The 10,249-nt window shown below is 47.0% G+C and overlaps 1 protein-coding gene across 1 annotated transcript in view; it reads left to right on the forward strand.

Moving 5' to 3' along the window:
- The window catches only part of LOC109937710 (trinucleotide repeat-containing gene 6B protein-like), a 35,717-nt gene that overhangs the window by 593 nt on the left and 24,875 nt on the right, over window positions 1–10,249 (forward strand). The window lies entirely within an intron of this gene.

Below are 10,249 nucleotides of genomic sequence, written 5' to 3' on the forward strand. Positions count from 1 at the left end.
AGGCTGAATCAGCGCTTTGAGTTAGGTTGCCTAGCAACAGATGGACCGCCATGTCTAAATGATTAACCCTTTCTGCCCAGAATAGCCCACCTATCGAATGAAAGGCTCCAATCTCATAGCTCCCGGGACACAGCCTCTTCATGTTGTCATTCCTTCTTTTTAACCAATTTTTCCAGTCCCTCAAGCCCATCGCCACCATCCCCCCCACCTTCCCTGCACTAAGTGTGAGAGAGGTGCTAGGGTGGAGAGGAGAGCGGAAGGGAAGAGACAGAGGAGGAAGGGAGGGGAGGTGAGGAGGAGGAGTGGAAGATAAAGAGTGAGGATGAGGCAGAAGGAGAGGGGAAGAAGTGGGGAGGATATTAAAGGCAGTGGAAGGTTCTCTTGGCTATAAGGTTTATGGGTCTTCCTTTATTCATTCACGGCATGAGGGCAGCTCTGGCCAGGCCAGCATTTATTGCCCATCCCTAATTGCCCAGAGGGTAGTTGAGAGTCAGCCACATTGCTGTGGGTCTGGAGTCACATGTAGGCCAGACCAGGTAAGGATGGCAGTTTCCTTCCCTAAAGGGCATTAATGAACCAGATGGGTTTTTCCAACAATCGACAATGGATTCATGGTCATCATTAGATTCTTAATTCCAGATACTTTTTGAATTCAAATTCCACCATCTGCTGTGGTGGGATTCAAACCCAGGTCCCCAGAACATTATCTGGGTCTCTGGATTAACAGCCCTGCAATAATACCACGAGGCCATCGCCTCCCCTTGCGTCATGCTAACAGCCTTTCTTTATTAGGGAAAGGGAACAGGGATTCCTTTAGAAACATTAACTGCAATCTGTCGCTTGTAAGGAATGAATGAAATATCGTCATGGATTGTGGACTGAACACTGTGCACTGTGTGCTGTGAACCGTGCACTGGGTGCTGGGCACTGGCCGCTAGATGCAAGGGACTGGCTACTGGATGCCAGGCTATAGGCCTTCTGTGCACTGGATTCTGGGCATTGCCCACTGGATACTATGTCCTGACAGTTGGGCGCTGGAATGCTGGACGGTCAGAAATGCCTTGCTCCTTTTTCTTCAATGTCAATGCTGTCGTAGATTTGTAGGAGAGGTTGGCACAGCCAATATGACCAGGGAGTTTGACATGACCAGCATTGAAGGTTTGTGCCGGGGAAGGTGTGGACATTGGGCTGGAGGGAGGCACCCTCTGCAGGATTGGGTGCCTCTAAAATCTCCACCTTCCGTCCAAGTGGCGCCATCATTTTAGAACCTCTGGATCCGTTGGTTCTCCCAGCCTGCCACAGCAGCTGGTGGGGAGTGGACAGGGGTTGAGGAGGTCTCCCAGCCCAGTGAGGAGGGGGTTGTCACTCTGCCAGTGGAAGTGACTTCTCAAAGTCGCCCCAGCTGGGGTGCAGAGGATGGCCATTCCTGTTACTGGCCTAATCTTGGGAAGTGTCCCAGCATAGCTTCCCCCGTTCCCATTCACCAACGTCCCATTCTTTGGCCAACACTTAGAAAACCCCAACTCACTCTCTCTTCCTTGCTGACTGACTCTGCAAACCTGAGAGAATTGACCGTTGGGAGCAGGTGGGTAATGTAGTGGATGTGGTGTACATGGACTTTCAGAAACCTCTTGGGGAGGTATCGCATCAGACAAGTGGGTTGAAAACTGCTTAGAATGGAGGCAACAGCAGTTTTCCACAAGTGAATTTTGTTGTGGAATAGTTTCCTCTTGTCTCTGTAAGCTCATAGTGCCCTTACAGTGTGGAAAGAGGCCATTCAGCCCATTGAGCTTTCACCAGGCCTCCAAAGAGCATCCCACCCTGAGTCCCACTTTGTCCCTGTAACCCCACATTTTCCCACAGCTAACCTACACATCCCTGGACACTATGGGTAATTTCCCATGGCCAATCCACCCTAACCTGCACATCTTTGGATGTAGGAGCTACCCAGAGGAATCCCACACCGACACGGGGAGAATGTGCAAACTCCACACAGACAGTCGCCTGAGGGTGGAATTGAACCCATGTCCCCAGTGCTGTGAGGTAGTAGTGCTAACCACTGAGCCAATGTTTCACCCAGTGCTGCCGACTGCAGGATTACAGGTCCTGGACTGATTTGATGACTTGGATGTAAGACTAATGGGATCAGATTCCAAACATGTGAACAATAAGACTTTAATACAACAGTGAAATAGGCTATCACGGGGCAGGTGGAATTCAACGTTAGTAAAGTGTGTGATTGCACAATTTGTGTGAAAAAAGTATGAGGCATAATTTGAATTCAACAGAGACCAACATGAGAGTTCAGGACAGTACCTCCCTAAAGCAGCATCACAGATGGTTAAAGCCTTTGAGAAGCTGATGGAATTCCTGAGTGTTTCCGACAAAAAACATCCTTCATTTGCTAAGAAATGCTTTGGGATGTCCTGAGGTCTTCAAGATTCTATGGAAGTAACGAAAAATAAATAAAATTCCTTATAACGAGGGCCACATAATGATGCATTTGCATTAACGTTCAATGAGACCACATTTGGAGTTTTCCCTGTGGGAGTCCCACAGCAGCGATGAGGTTGGGACTGTTCTCCCTGGAGAGAAGGTGGCTGACAGCAAAATCAGAACAGAAGTTTTCAAAACGATGAGCGAGTTGGACAGAGATTAGATGAGATTAGATTGGGTTTTATTGTCACAGGTACTCAAGTACAGGGATACAGGAGTACAAGGAAAAGTGTCCAAACAGAGCACCATATTAGGTACAAGGTACCTAGGAACAAAATATTAGGTTAAAAAGTAGAAAACTAAAGAAATAAGTTAAAAGTTCAACATTACAGTCCTCCTCTAGCTATGGGTCTACAGTCACTCGACACTGGGCTTCACCCCCCTGCAATGGGCTCAATCTCCCCCCCACTGGGCTCGATCTCTCCCTGTACCCCCCCACCCACTGGGCTTGATCTCCCCCCACCCCACTGGGCTCGATCTCTCAATCCTTGTGCCTCTGCACAGCTGTCTCACTGCCGACTGCCATCCCATTCTGGAGCTGCTCTGGCATCCCCCAGCCCCTTCCTGAGTTCTGCCCGGCCACAGCAACCATCTCGCGGCCCACTGGCAACACCCCAAAGCTGCTGGTGCTTCCACATTAAGTAGTGGAAAACAAAGTTGAGAGAGAGTAGATAAGGAGGGGCTGTTCCAGTTTGTAAAAGGAACAGGAACGAGAGGGGCACAGATTTAAAGTGATGCACAAGAGAAGCAAGAATGATGTAAGAGGAAAAAAAAACATTTTCTCCCAGCGAGCAGTGAGGGTGTGGAATGCACTGTCTGAAAATGTGGTGAATGCAGGTTGAATGAAGGGATTCCAGAGGGAATTGGATGATTCGTTGGATGGAGATGGTGCACAGAGATATGGAGCAAAAACATGAGATTGGCTGTAGGTAATGATGCTCATTTGAGGAGCCAGTGCAGGCAATGATAGGCTGAATAGCCTCTTTCTGTAAGAATTCAGTGATGGCATGATACAATCAGCAATAGAGAGGGTGCAGCAAACATCAGGAGACTTCCAAGTCTGAAGGAGCCCAAATGCCAAACAAAACAAAACAAAACTAAGATATTGGGATAGCAAGACTGCAGATGCTGGAGTCAGGGAGAACACAGTGTAACAAAGAAATTTCTGAAGAAGGGTCCTGACCCGAAACGTCAGCTTTCCTGCTCCTCTGGTGCTGCTTGGCCTGCTGTGTTCATCCAACTTCACGCTGTGCTATCTAAGATATTGGGCTGTCTTTGTCACAACAAAGGTGGTTACAGGGTGATTTGTTTTTAAAATGGGGTATTGAAAATACATGCAGAATGGGAGGGATATGGATAGAAACAGAGACCGTGACTGAAGGAACACAGATAGGAGATGAAACGTCCGAAATGTAGAACAGAAAACCAGAAGGCCGTTTTTACACCAAAGGGTTCTGAGATACAGACCCAGAGTTAGTGACTGAAGCCAAGAATCTCTGAACGTTTGCAAACAGCTGGGACACGACTCTGCAGGAAAGGTGGATCCAGGGATGAGCTGGGGACATTTCTTGTTGAAGATGGAGATGAGGGGGAACTTTCTTCATGAAGATTTTTCCCCACGAGGCAGAGTCACTAGATCGAAGGCTGAGTGAGAGATTTTTCACTTCAAGGGAGTCACGGGATGTGAGGACAGGTGGGGAGGTAGAACTCAGTCAGATCAACCGTGATTTTAGCGAATGGTAGGATAGGTTGAAAGGGCCAAATGGCCTCCTCCTGGTCCTGTCCCATATTCTGCCGATACAGTGGGGTCATGGGGCATTGGAATACTATGCATATTAATGAATAAACACCAACTATCCATTCTTGGACCATAGTAAGGCCGTAACTTACAGGAGCAGGACCAGGCCATTCAGCCCAAAGAGTCTGCGCTACAATTCAATCATAGCTGATATGTTTCTTACCCTATTCTCCTTCCTTCTCCCCATAACTTTTGATCCCTTTACTCATCAGGAACCTATCTATTTCTGTCCTAAACACACTCAATAACTTGGCCTCCACAGCTCTCTGCAGCAATGTGTTCCAAAGATTAACCACCCTCTGGCTGAAGAAATTCCTCCTCATCTCAGCTCCAAAGGGTCGCCCCTTCACTCTGAGGCTGTGCCCTCAGGTCCTAGTGGAAATATCTTCTCCACATCCACTCTATCCAGGCCTCTCAGTATTCTGTACGTTTCAATCAGATTCCCCCCTCCCCCCATCTTTCTAAACTTCATCAAGTAGAGCCAGAGATGCCAATCACTCCTCACATGACAAGCCCCTTGTCCATAGGATCATTCTTGTAAACTTCCTCTGGTCTCCCTCCAAGGCCAGCACATCCTTCCATAGATGCAGGCCACAAAACTGCTCAAATATTCCAAACACAGTCTGACCACAGCCTTATACAGCCTCAACTATACATCACTGTTCTTGTATTCCAGCCCTCTTGAAACGAATGCTAACATTGCATTTACCTTCCTAATTGCCAGCTGAACCTTCATGTTAACCTTGAGAGAATCTTGGACTCTTCCACGTCCCTTTGTGCTTCAAATTTCCAAAGCTTTTCCCCATTTAGAAAATGGTCTACACCTCTATTCTTCCTACCAAACTGCATAACCTCACACTTCCCCACACTGTAACCCATCTGCCAATTTTTTTTGCCCACTGTCCCAGCCTGTCCAGGGCCTTCTGCAGCCTCCGAGCTTCCTCAACACTACCTGTCCCTCCACCTATCTTTGTGTCATCTGCAAACTTAGCAACAATGCCCTCAATTCCTTCATCCAGATCATCAATGTACGTGAATAGCTGCGATCCCAACATGGTCCCCCATGGAACTCCATTAGTCACCGGCTGCCATCCTGAAAAAGACCCCTTTATTCCTACACTCTGCCCTCTGCCAGTCAACCAATCCTCTATCCATGCCCCTAACACCATGGGCTCTTATCTTATTTAGCAGCCTCCCGTGCAACACTTTATCAACAGGTTTCTAGAAATCCAAATAGATCACGTCCACTGGCTCTCCTTTGTCTAACTTGCTTGTTACCTCCTCAAAGAATTCTAATAGATTGGTCAATCATAACCTCCTCTTGTTGAAACCACGCTGACTCAGCCCTGTTTTACCATGCACATTAAAGTATTCTGCAACATCATCTTTAATAGTGGACTTGAAAATCTTAGCAACAGCCGAGGTCAGGCTAACCAGCCTATAGTTGCCTGTCTTCTGACTCCTTCCCTTCTTAAACAGGGGTGTTACATTAGCCATTTTCCAGTCCTACGGGACTCTCCCTGACTCCAGTGTTTCCTGAAAGATCACCACCAATGTCTCCTCAGCTATCTTCTTCAGAACTCTGGGATGTTGTCCATCCTGGTCCAGGTGATTTATCCACCTTCAGACCTTTCAGCTTCCCCAGCACCTTCTCCTTAGTGATGGCCACTACATTCTCCTCTGTCCCCCTGAACTTTCCTGAAGTTCTGGTGTGTTGCTGATATCTTCATTTGTGAAAACTGATGCAAGCTACCTGTTCAGTTCCTCTGCCATTTCTTTGTTCCCCATTACTATTTCTCCAACCTCATTTTCCAGTGGTCCAGTATCGAGTCTTGCCTCTCTCTCTTACCTTTTACATATCTAAACAATCTTTTGCAATCTTCTTTTATATTACTGGCTAGCTTACGATCATATTTCATCTCCTCCTCCCTTATTCCTGTTTTTGTTGTCCTCTGCTGGTTTTTAAAGGCTCCCCAATCCTCTGGCCTCCCACTAATCTTCACCACATTGTGTGTTTTTTCTTTTGTGTTTATGCTGTCCCTGACTTCCCTTGTCAGCCATGGTTGCCTCGTCCTCCCCTCAGTATGTTTCTGCTTTCTTGGGATAAATTTCTGCTGTGCCTCGTGAATTACCCCCAAAATCTCCTGCCCTTGCTGCTCAACCATCTTCCCTTCCAATCAACTCTGGCCAGCTCCTTCCTTCATGTCTTTGTAGTTACCTTTACTCAATTGTAATACTGTGACATATGATTCCAGCTTCTTCCTCTCAAACTGCAGGGTCAATTCTATCATATTATTGTCAGTGACCCCCTAGGGGTTCCTTCACCTTCAGCTCCCTAATCAAGTCTACCTCATTACACATCACCAATTTCAGTATTGCCTGTTTCCTAATGGGGTCTACCATAAGCTGCTCCAAAAATACATCTTGAAGACATTCCACAAATACCTTTTTTTGTGTTCCACTACCAACCTGATTTTCCCAGTCTATCTGCACAATGAAGTACCCCATGATGGTTGTAATAGTGCCTTTTTTACATGCCTTTTCTATCTCCTACTTTATTTTCTGACCCACATCCTGACTACTGCTAGGAGGCCTGTACACAGCTCCCATCACGGTCTATTTTCCCTTTACGGTTCCTGAACTCTACCCACACAGATTCTACGCCTTCTGACCCAATAATGCCTCTTACTATCGATTTAAATTCATTTCTTTCTAACAAGGTAACCCTGCCCCTCTCCCCACCTGCCCATCCTTTCGATAGGATGTGTATCCTTGGATATATAGTTCCCAGCGCTGATTCCGTTGCAGCCACATCTCTGTGATACCCAGAACATCAAACCTGCCAATTTCAATCTGCGCTAAAAGCTCATTTCCCATGTTTTGTATACCATGTACTCTTTTTAAATTCATTCACACCGTATAGGCATCACTGGCTTGGCCAACATCTAATGCCCATCCCTAATTGCCCAGAGGGCAAATATGAGTCAATCACATTGCTTTGGGCCATGTGTAGGCCAGACTTGGTAGAGACAAAAGATTTCTTTCCCTAAAGGATGTTAGTGACCAGATGGGTTTTGTTCTGGTTTCACAGTCATCATTAAACTCTTAATTCCAGATTTTTAAATGAATCCAAATTCCACTATCTGCCATAGCAGGATTCCAGCTTGGGTTCCCTGATCATTACTGGGTCCCTCGATTAATAACAAAAACAGAAGTTGCTGGAAAAGTTCAGCAGGTCTGGCAGCATCTGTGAAGGGAAATCAGAGTTAACGCTTCCGGTTCAGTGACCCTTCCTCAGAACTGAATTAACAGTCTAGCAATTACACCACCAGACTGTTGCCACCCCCTCAATACCCACAGTGTTGCATTGACTGGCCCCTTCTCATATTGTCCCATTATCTGATGTGCCTGAAGTTAGATTCCTGACCCCTTCATACTCTCTGCTCTAATGCTTGCTCTGGAAACTTTTTAATAACATTTTCTGAGCTCTCCTTTAACTTTTTCCATAATTTTCCATACAACTGAGCCCATCCCCCAACTATTTATTTCAAAGCCCTGTCCAAAACTTTATGAAAACCGACAGAACTGCAGAGATAGTAGGAACTGCAGATGCTGGAGAATCCGAGTCAACAAGGCGCAGAGCTGGATGAACACAGCAGGCCAAGCAGCATCATAGGAGCAGAAAGACTGACATTTCGGGCCTAGACCCCACTGCAGAGGCTGTAAATCAGGAACAAAAACAGAAATTGCTGGAAAAGCTCAGCAGGTTGGCAGCATCTGTGAAGGAAAAAACAGAGTTAACGTTTCAGATCTGGTGACCTTTCCTCAGAACGGCTCTGAGGAAGGGTCACTGGACCCTTGCGTTTAACTCTGATTTTTTCTCCACAGATGCTGCCAGACCTGCTGAGCTTTTCCAGCAGTTTCTGTTTTTGTATAAACAGCTTTAGTTGTGCAATTCGCCAGGAGTGTGGTCCCAGTATATTCAGTTGGAGACTGTCCCATCAGAACAGCTCCTCCCTTCCCCAGTACTGGAGCCAATGTCCCATGAATTCAAACCCATTTCTCCTGCACCAATCCTTGAGCCAGGCATTTACCTCTTTAATCTGTCGACCTTGTGCCAATTTGCTGGTGGCTCAGGCAGTAATCCAGAAATCATTACCTTTTTGTTTCTACTTTTTAATTTGGCCCCTAGCTGCTCATTTTCCAACTAGCTTGACCTCGTGCTCTCAGTTTCCTTTGCTCTGATTTGAGACCCTAGTTTCAGAATGAACCGTATCACATTCAAACTTCACACAGTCAGAGAGTCATACAGCAGGGAAATAGACCCTTTGGCAGCATCTGTGGGGAGAAATCAGAGTGGATATTTCGGGTCGAGTGACCCTTCTCAGAACATAGCAGTTTCAAATTTGATCTATTCAAGGCTGAGATAGACAGAGTTTTAATCAGCGAGGGAATGAAGGGTTATAGGGAAAAGGCAGGAAAGTGAATTTGGAGGATGATCCGATCAGTTATGGTCTCGCTGAAAGGCAAAGCAGACTCATAGAGTCACAGAGTCATAAAGACATACAGCACGGAAACAGACCCTTCAGTCCAACCAGTCCATGCTGAACATTATCCCAAACTAAAGTAGTCCCACCTGCCCGCTCCTGTCCCATATCCCTCCAAACCTTTCCTATTCATGGACTTATCCAAATGTCTTTTAAACGTTGTAATTGTACCCCCATCCACCACTTCCTCTGGAAGTTCATTCCACACGCGAAACACCCTCTGTGTAAAAAATTTGCCCCTCAGGTCTTTTTTAAATCTCTCTCCTCTCACCTTAAAAATATGCCCACTAGTCTTGAAATCCCCCATCCCAGGGTAAATATAACTACCATTAACTCTATCTATACTCCTCATGATTTTATAAACTTCTATCAGCTCCACTGAACGATTGAATTCTGCTCCTGTTGGGGCTGTGGGGAAGTGAAGACAAACCCCTCACAGTGAGAAAGGGAGATATTCTGTGTGTGTTTAATTCTCCCAGTCAGGGACAGAGAGACAGAATTGAATCCTCGCCCAGTTCCACAGCTGACTGATCTCCTGCACATGGTAAACGGCTGCTCGCTACTATAGCTGACTCACCCTTGCTGTAATCCCTTTCCATCTTGATTCAGGGTGTCCATTCCAATTTGATCTCCGACGTGGCTGTTTTCATTTTCCTTCTGTCTCGCCCTTTCTATCTCTCTCCACCCCCACAATCTGTGGCATCCAGCCAAATGCAGGAGAGATTGATGAGAGTGACGGGAGGCTACAGCAATTCATTAAACAGGTCTCTCTGCATCAATTAACTCGGGGGCAATGCAAACACAGCAGCAACTCAGTCCCTCAGGAGCATTTTGTTGCTGTGCCCCCACTGCCAGGCTGGGCGTGGATGGGGACAGCCATACATTTCAATCCTGGAACAACCCCCCTGCACCCCCCATCCCGCCCACCCCTGGGCCCTGGGCATCGTTGTTGTTGGCTTATTTATTTATTTCATTTTAAACCCCAACCCCCCCGCCCCTGGTTGCTTCTGCAATCTGGTGCTCTTGGTATAAAGCCTATGGTTGGCAGGGCCAGTCTTACACGTTACCTCGTGCCCTCCCCCTCCCCCACACCCAGCGGGTGATACAGCAACGTGAACAGCCACTCAGCCCGCATGCCCCCCTCCTCACCCGCCATTCGCAGCTGGCCCCTGTTCTTAACCTCTACCTCCCTGCCAGACACTAAAAACCTGCCTATTCCCAGATATATTCACTGGGTACCACTCAGCCAGCTTGTGGGGGTAGAGAATTCTAGCCATTTGGCACCCCCTCCCCAACAACCACTGAAGCCTTTTACTCCTCATCCAGCTCATTCCAAAACGGTCTGCCCCTTAACAGCAAGAACAAGCCACAATTTTGTTGAGACAACAAGGTGCAGGGCTGGATGAAC

The sequence above is a fragment of the Rhincodon typus genome, chromosome 37 (assembly GCF_021869965.1).
Source record: "Rhincodon typus isolate 14 chromosome 37, sRhiTyp1.1, whole genome shotgun sequence".
Lineage (NCBI taxonomy): Eukaryota > Metazoa > Chordata > Chondrichthyes > Orectolobiformes > Rhincodontidae > Rhincodon > Rhincodon typus.